The 7,933-nt window shown below is 45.5% G+C and overlaps 1 pseudogene; it reads left to right on the top strand.

Annotated features, from left to right (window-relative positions):
* Positions 1-4,373: 4,373 nt before the first annotated feature.
* LOC126931667 (ubiquitin-like) lies at positions 4,374-4,795 on the top strand (annotated as a pseudogene).
* Positions 4,796-7,933: the final 3,138 nt, after the last annotated feature.

Genomic DNA, 7,933 nt, shown 5'->3' with positions numbered 1-7,933 from the left:
GAAAGGTATGAGTCATCCCAGCTGAGGACATCCTAAACTAGCCAGCCCCCAGCCAACCTGCCCCCTGATTACACAGATGCATGAGTAAGACAGCTGTACCTAGCCCACATCAGTGGAACTAGACAACTTGTAGACTCAAGTAAGATGGTTGTTGCTTTCAGCCACCAAGTTCTGGGTTAGTTTGTTACACAGCAGTAACTAACATACTATACTTATGAGTGTACAATTTATGACTCCAAACCAGGCGTTTTAATGAATCACCTGCAGAAATGACCCAGGCATGCACCATGAAGACAATAATTCCTTTGTGTGTTTTGGAGGTGGGTGAAGACGGAGTGTAGTCTATTGTTTTATAATTTTTTATAACTTTTTTTTTGAGATGAGGCTAGCTCTCAAACTCAGGCTAGTCTCAAACTCCTGATCTCAAACAATCTTCCTGCCTCAGCCTCTTGAGTAGCTGGGAGTACAGGCATGCTGTGCCTAGCACATTTATCTGTTCTTCCTACTTTGGAAACACCTCTGTGTTTGGGGAAAGTGGTCAGAATCATTTAAAGAAGGTGAAATGCCAGTCTGCAGTAACAGTTTTCTGGTAGCGTCAGGGAGTGATCCTGTGTTTTGCAGGAAGGACTAAGCCAAAGGATTTGATGCAACAGCTTTGGAAATTATCTGGATTTTACTGATCAGGGTATCCCTTAGCTGCATTGGCAGAAATAACCAAATCGCGATGTAACCATGAAATTATGTGTCCGCCTTGGTGGTTTCTAATATTGTAGAGCATGGGTCTATAAAAAACTACTGAAACATGCCATTCTTTGCATTTCAAAGCCTGGAATTTAACCAGCAGATAGTTTTCTATGTGTTCTTGACGATTTCTTTTCTCTTCTTCTTCCCTCTGCTCCCCCGTTCTCTCTGTTCTTATCTCCTATTTCATGTTCTCAAGCTTCTCTGCATTTCTACACTGACTTTGGGGTAGGGTGTCATCTGTCTTTAGTACACCCAGCACAGTAGGAGGAACTGTGAGAAACACACTGAAGACAAGTTCATAATTCATTCCTCAACTAAAGGTGCTGACCCCTGCTTTTCATAAGGAAACACAATGGCTCTCATTAGCCCCTTGGTATTGGTGGGAATTTCTTGCCTACATTACATTCTGGATGAAATCTTTAAGGCTACAATCCAGGCACAAGCAGAAGAGATGGCATGAAGACCCTATGCTCCCAGCACCACTCCCCCACAACAAAAGAGAATGTGACCAAGGTCAAAATGAGCAGATGGATTGGGACGAGAAACCCAGAACTCCTATTCCACCCTGGAGCAGGGCTCAGGCCTAGGGTGATAGGTGGTAAAGTTATAATGTTTCTCCAGGAGTAAAGTGGGAAGGATGAGCTTTGATAATCCCAAGGGCCCCTGCACTCTACAACTATAGCCTGGGAGGATTCAAAGTGGAGTCCACTGTGATGATGGAAGGGAAGCTGAATAGCATGCAGTTTAAAGAAGTGCAAATGGATGTGCTTGTACCTGGCAGGTGAAGTCCTGAGTCTTTTATAAGGTGGTCCCTGATTTGGTCAAGATACTACTCTCAGGGATGTTGGGAGCAGAGCTGTCTCAGGAACAGGTCTGCAGTAGGGGAGGGGGTGAAGAATGCTGGCAGATGGTGTGGGTGAGCTGCATAGCAATTTGGAAGAGAACACATGTTTCCAACCCAGATCCCGCCTGAACACTCCCATGGTCAGTGGGGTCCTATTTGAGCCAAAATGAGGCTCAAAGATTGGTTTAAGTAATGAACTTGTGAGCCCTTTCTATCCCATAAAACATACCGAGGCATTGCTAGAATGAATTAATGAGCATGTTTATTCGTTTCCTGGGACTACTATAGCAAAGTACCACAGACTGGGTGGCTTAAAACAAGAGAAATGGATACTCTTGCAGTTCTGAAGGCTAGAAGTTACAAATCAAGGTGTTAGCGGGTCTGTGCTCTTTCTGAAGGCTCTAGGAGAGAATGTGCTCCATGTCCTTCTCTTAGCATCTCCTGGTTGCTGGCAATCTTTGGCATTCCTTAGCTTGTAGATGCATCAGTCCAATCTCTGCCATCATCATTATGTGGACCTTGTCCTGTGTGTCTTCACATTTTTCCCCTGTGCATGGCAGCCTCTGCCATTTCTCTTCCTCTTATTAAGGCACGTACCCCCATCATATTGGAGCAGGGGCCACCCTAAGGACCTCATCTTAACTTGACTCCATCTGCAAAGACCCTATTTCCAAACACAATCACATGCACTGGTATGGGAGTTAAGACTTCAATGTATCTTTTTGGGGGACACAATTCAACCTGTGACAACATGAAAAAAATAAGCCTATCATGGAAGATATCTATGCATTGGCTTCTAGTGAGGAGTTACGGAGTTTTAAGGTGTTCCTTATCATACCCCTTAAGCAGATTTAAGGTGCTCTTTATCACACCTGCTCACCTCTGAATGCAGCTGCAGCTGCCGGGCAGAGGTTCCTGCAAGCTCAGACTCAAATCGACAGTATGCTATCCAAGTGTGTACCCCACCTCTGTGAAGCTGTAGGAGGCTGCCGACGCCATGAGCAGGAGACACTGGGGGTGACCCTCAACCAGTGGCAGGTGGAGTTGGGGTATAAATGCCTCACCTAGATCCATCAATGGGACATTTCTGGGATGTATTCTGTACACTTCTCACAGCTTCCGGTGGTATTTATATCCCATTGTCTACACAGCTGCTTCATATACGAAGTAGCCTCAGCCAGGCATGGTTGCTCACACCTGTAATCCCAGCACTTTGGGGGGCTGAGGCGGGTGGATGATGAGGTCAAGAGATGGAGACCATCCTGGCCAACATGGTGAAACCCTGTCTCTACTAAAAATACAAAAATTATCTGGGTGTGGTGGAGCATGCCTATTGTCCTAGCTACTTGGGAGGCTGAGATAGGAGAATCGCTTGAACCTGGGAGGCAGAGGTGGCGGTGAGCTGAGATTGTGCCACTGCACTCCAGCTTGGTGACAGGGCGAGACTCTGTCAGAAAAAAAAAAAAAAAAGAAAAGAAAAGAAAAAAAAAAGGAACCTCCTATTGGCTTTTCCTTCTTCCTTGGCTCACTCTGTTCATTCCCTTGCACCTGAGTCCTGAGGTCACCTTGACCTCCCTACTCCGACCCTCCCCCACATGTTACCCCCACCACCAATAAAACTACCTGTATCCAAGTCCTTGTTTCAGGCTCAACTTCCGGTGGATTTCAGACTAAGCAGGGAGAGACAGAGAGATGGGAAATGGAGAGGATCAGAGATACTTGTTTTTAAATCTAGAGCCTAGCTCTGGCCCTTTAAAGAATGATAAGAACAAAACTATTTGCTATGTGCCAGGCATGGTGCTAAGCATAGTATATGCACCATCTCTTATAATCCTACTATCATGGGTTGAACTGTGCTCCCCAAAATGATATATCTACATCCTAATATCTACAATCTGTGAATGTGACATTATTTGTAAGAAAGGTCTTGCAGATACACAAAAAATCAAAATTAATAGCTGTTGCTGTGGATGTAGTGAAAAGGGAACACTTCTACACTGCTGGTGGGAATGTAAACTAGTGCGAGACCTATGGAAAACAGTGTGGCGATTCCTTAAAGAACTAAAAGTAGAACTACCATTTGATCCAGCAATCCCACTACTGGGTATCTACCCAGAGGAAAAGAAGTCATTATATGAAAAAGATACTTGCGCACACGTGTTTATAGCAGCACAATTAACAATTGTAAAAATGTGGAACCAGCCCAAATGCTCATCAATCAATGAGTGGATAAAGAAACTGATATATATATATATGTGTGTGTGTGTGTGTGTGTGTGTGTGTGTGTGTGTGTGTGTATATATGATAGAATACTACCATAGAAAGGAATGAGTTAATGGCATTCTTAGTAACCTGGAGTAACCTAATCATATGTTCTCACTGATAGGTGGGAGCTAAGCTATGAGGATGCAAAGGCATAAGAATGACACAACGGACTTTGGGGATTCAGGGGAAAGGGTGGGAAGGGGGTGAGGGATAAAAGGCTACAAATTGGGTTTAGTTTTTTTGCTCAGGTGATGCATGCACCAAAATCTCACAAATCACCACTAAAGAACCTACTCATGTAACCAAACACCACCTGTTCCCAATAACCTATGGAAATTAAAAATAAATTTAATTTTTTAAGAAAGAAAGGTCTTGTAAATATAGTTAAGAGTCTCAAGGTGAGAACATACTAGATGATCAGGGTAGGCCCTGAGGGACAAGAGTCCTAGTAAGAGGCACACAGAGGAGAGATACACGTGGAGGAAGGTGATATGAAAACGGAGGTGCTCTTTCTCTTCAGTGAGGCGGCCGAGCTGCAGACTCAGAGATGCAGATCTTTGTGAACACCCTCATGGGCAAGACTATCACCCTGGAGGTGGAGCCCAGGGACACCACTGAGAATGTCAAAGCCGAAATCCAAGACAAGTAGGGCATCCTGCCTGACCAGCAGTGTCTGATATTTGCGGGCAAACAGCTGGAGGATGGCCGCAGTCTCTCAGACTAGAACATCCAGAAAGAGTCCACCCTGCACCTGGTGCTGCGCCTGTGAGGTGGCATTATCGAGCCTTCCCTCCACTGGCTTGCCCAGAAATACAACTGCAACTAGATATTACTCTCAGGGATCTGCGCCAGTGCCCTGCTCACCCCTGTGCTGTCAACTGCTGCAAGAAGTGTGGCCACGCCAACAACTTGTGCCCCAAGAAGAAGAAGAAGGTCAAATAAGGCTCTTCCTTCCGCGAAGGGCCCCATGGCCCTGGGGCTCAATAAAGTGTCCCTTTCACTGACTGGAACAGGGGAAAAAAAAAACAAGAAAATGGAGGCAGAGTTTGGGGTAATGTGTCTATAAACCGAGGAGTTCCAAGGACTACTGTCACTACTGTCAGCCACCAGAAGGTAAGAGAGGAGCAGGGAGCAGATCCTCCCTCCCAGCCTTCAGAAGAAACTAGCCCTTTGGACACTTCAATTTCCCACTTCTGGCATCCAGAACAATGAGCGAATGGATTTCTGTTATTTCAAACTATCCAGTGTGTGGCCTTTTCTTGCAATAACCCTAGAAAATGAATACGCCCACACAATTCTATAAGTTAATGATTGCTGTATTAATATTCCACTTTACACATGTGGAAACTGAGGCATAGGGAGTTTAGTTAACATCTGAGTGGCCAGGAAAGAGTGGAAATCTGAATTTAAATCCACCTGTCTAGTGCAATGTCGTCCTCTTAACCACGCTCTAGACCACCTTCCTGACAGCCGACTGCATTTCTTCTGGGTAGAAGGAGAGTTGAGGAGAAATGAGAAGGAGTTTTTGTTATGGAGATTTGTATAAGACTGGGGTCCAGGCAGTTCTGTTTTAGGGCCTTGGGTGACAAAAGGCATGCACCATGGCTCACACCTGTAATCCCAGCACTTTGGGAGACTGAGGTGGGTGGATCACTTGAGGTCAGGAGTTTGAGACCAGCATGGCCAACATGGTGAAACCTCATCTCTACTAAAAATACAAAAATTAGCCAGGTGTGGTGGCAGGTGCCTGTAGTGTCAGCTACTTGCAGGACTGAGGTATGAGAATCGGTTGAACCTGGTAAGCAGAGGTTGCAGTGAGCTGAGATCATGGCCCTGCACTCCAGCCTGGGTGATAGAGCAAGACTCTGTCTCAAAAAAACAAAGCGTGTACCAAGAAGATCATGAATAAACTTAATTAATGAGGGCTATACCTGGCCAATCTAAGCAGTAACTAGGGAAGGTGACAGCAGGTGAGTAGGAAATGATTCTGAGGGTCTGCAATTCCACAGGTAGTGGCCATGAGTTAGAGACCTGTGGGTGTTTAAGTTAACATAACCTTCAGATCTGGAGGCTGGAAAGTCCTGGGAAGGCTTGGAACGATTGTCACCAGCAAATGAGCTTTTGTTATATAGAGACTCTCTGTAGGCCATATTTTAGAGAGAAAGGTCACAGAGTGGGTGGGAGGAGGCCTTGGAGAGTGAGGTAAGCTTAGAGGTGGAGAGAAGCCAAGAAGGAAGCAGGCAGGGGTCAGGATGAGAACTTGGAAAAAAAGGGTAAGTCCAACTTCTTGTGGATAGTCACTGCACCCGGACAGACAGTGACTCTGCAGCCAGGTGGCTCCCAGCCAAACCAGCTGGACTTGTGGGGCATGGCATATCCATTGCCCTGCACAAGAATAAAGGCAATTGAGTTGTTAAGGGAAACTTTTAGATGAACTAGAGGGAATGTCTTCCTCAAAGTTGATGTGAATAAATGGAGAATCAGAGCTCTAAGAGGAGAGCTGGCACCTTCAATCCCCAAATTAGAAGCTTCATGGATTCATGAAATGAGTATTATGTGCCCAGCTTGGCACCTGCTGCTGCAGTCTTTTTTTTTTTTTCAGATGGAATTTCGCTCGGTTGTCCAGGCTGGAGTGCGGTGGTGCAGTCTCAGCTCACTGCAACCTCTGCCTCCAGGGCTCAAGTGTTTCTCCTGCCTCAGCTCCCAGGTAGCTGGGACTACAGGATGTGTGCCACCAGGCCCAGCTAATTTTTTGTATTATTAGTAGTGATGGGTTTTTGCCATGTTGGCCATGCTGGTCTCAAACTCCTGATCTCATGTGATCTTCCCGCTTTGGCCTCCCAAAGTGCTGTGATTACAAGTGTGAGCCACCATGCCTGGCCAGGAGTCTTTTAAAATAAGAGAAATAGCATGTTTGAGGAGATGCTTGTTATTTGACTGAGGAAATAAAGATTATATATGAAACTCTCTGGAGAAAATGGCGCAAGGGTGCATATTCACAAACAGAATGATGTATTTTAAATCTAACTTCCAAGGAAGATGAGAGAAGGTGCTAATAAGGTAGACATAGAACATAGACTCTTAGGTTGCAAAGAGAAGGCACCGAAGATTAACTTAAGCCCTAGCTCTAAATACACATCACACATTGCTCTCTCCTCTCCTTCCATGACCCATGGCAGACATCACTAATCAATCGTGGTACTCTTTCCTGTCCAGGCTTCATGTTTGCAGACACTGTACTAGACAGGCACTACCAGAGGTGGCATGAGAAGTGAAATCCCCTAACTCTCCTACCCTTAGGTCATGAGGGTTTATTTTATAAAAATGCAGGGAAGTGTGAAAGCATAGGGAATAACACAATGTTTCCAAGACTAGGCTATAGAGCAAGCCTCATGGAAAACAAGACCAGTGTTTCACTTCCATTCCGGATCCAGCAGTAGTTCTAGTAACCTCGATTCAACCTGTATCTCCCTCAGAGAGAGAAGGAAAGACAAAGAATCTGATGACTGAAATAATTTGTCGTCAGCCAATATAGCATGACAGTGGTTATCCTCAAGATAACTTATAGATGGCTGACTTTTATTATGAACCCCTCATTTCAATTACATTTACATTGAATGGCAACTCTTTAATCCTAGGGTCAGCAAACTTTAATGAAAAGGGCCAGAGAGTAAAACTTTTTGGCTTTGCAGGCCATGCAGTTTCTGTCACAGTGACTCAGTTCCATCATTGGAGCACAAAAGTAACCATAGATAATACACAAACCAATGAGTGTTGCTGTGTTTCTTTTTTTTTTTTTTGAGTTGGAGTCTCACTCTGTCGCCCAGGCTGGAGTGCAGTGGCCGGATCTCAGCTCACTGCAAGCTCCGCCTCCTGGGTCTACGCCATTCTCCTGCCTCAGCCTCCCGAGTAGCTGGGACTACAGGCGCCCGCCACCTCACCCGGCTAGTTTTTTGTATTTTTTTTGGTAGAGACGGGGTTTCACCGTGTTAGCCAGGCTGGTCTCGATCTCCTGACCTCGTGATCCGCCCGTCTCGGCCTCCCAAAGTGCTGGGATTACAGGCTTGAGCCACCGCGCCC

This window comes from Macaca thibetana, chromosome 11 (assembly GCF_024542745.1).
Source record: "Macaca thibetana thibetana isolate TM-01 chromosome 11, ASM2454274v1, whole genome shotgun sequence".
In the NCBI taxonomy this organism is placed as follows: Eukaryota; Metazoa; Chordata; class Mammalia; order Primates; family Cercopithecidae; genus Macaca; species Macaca thibetana.
This window is presented reverse-complemented; position numbering and strand designations above follow the sequence as displayed.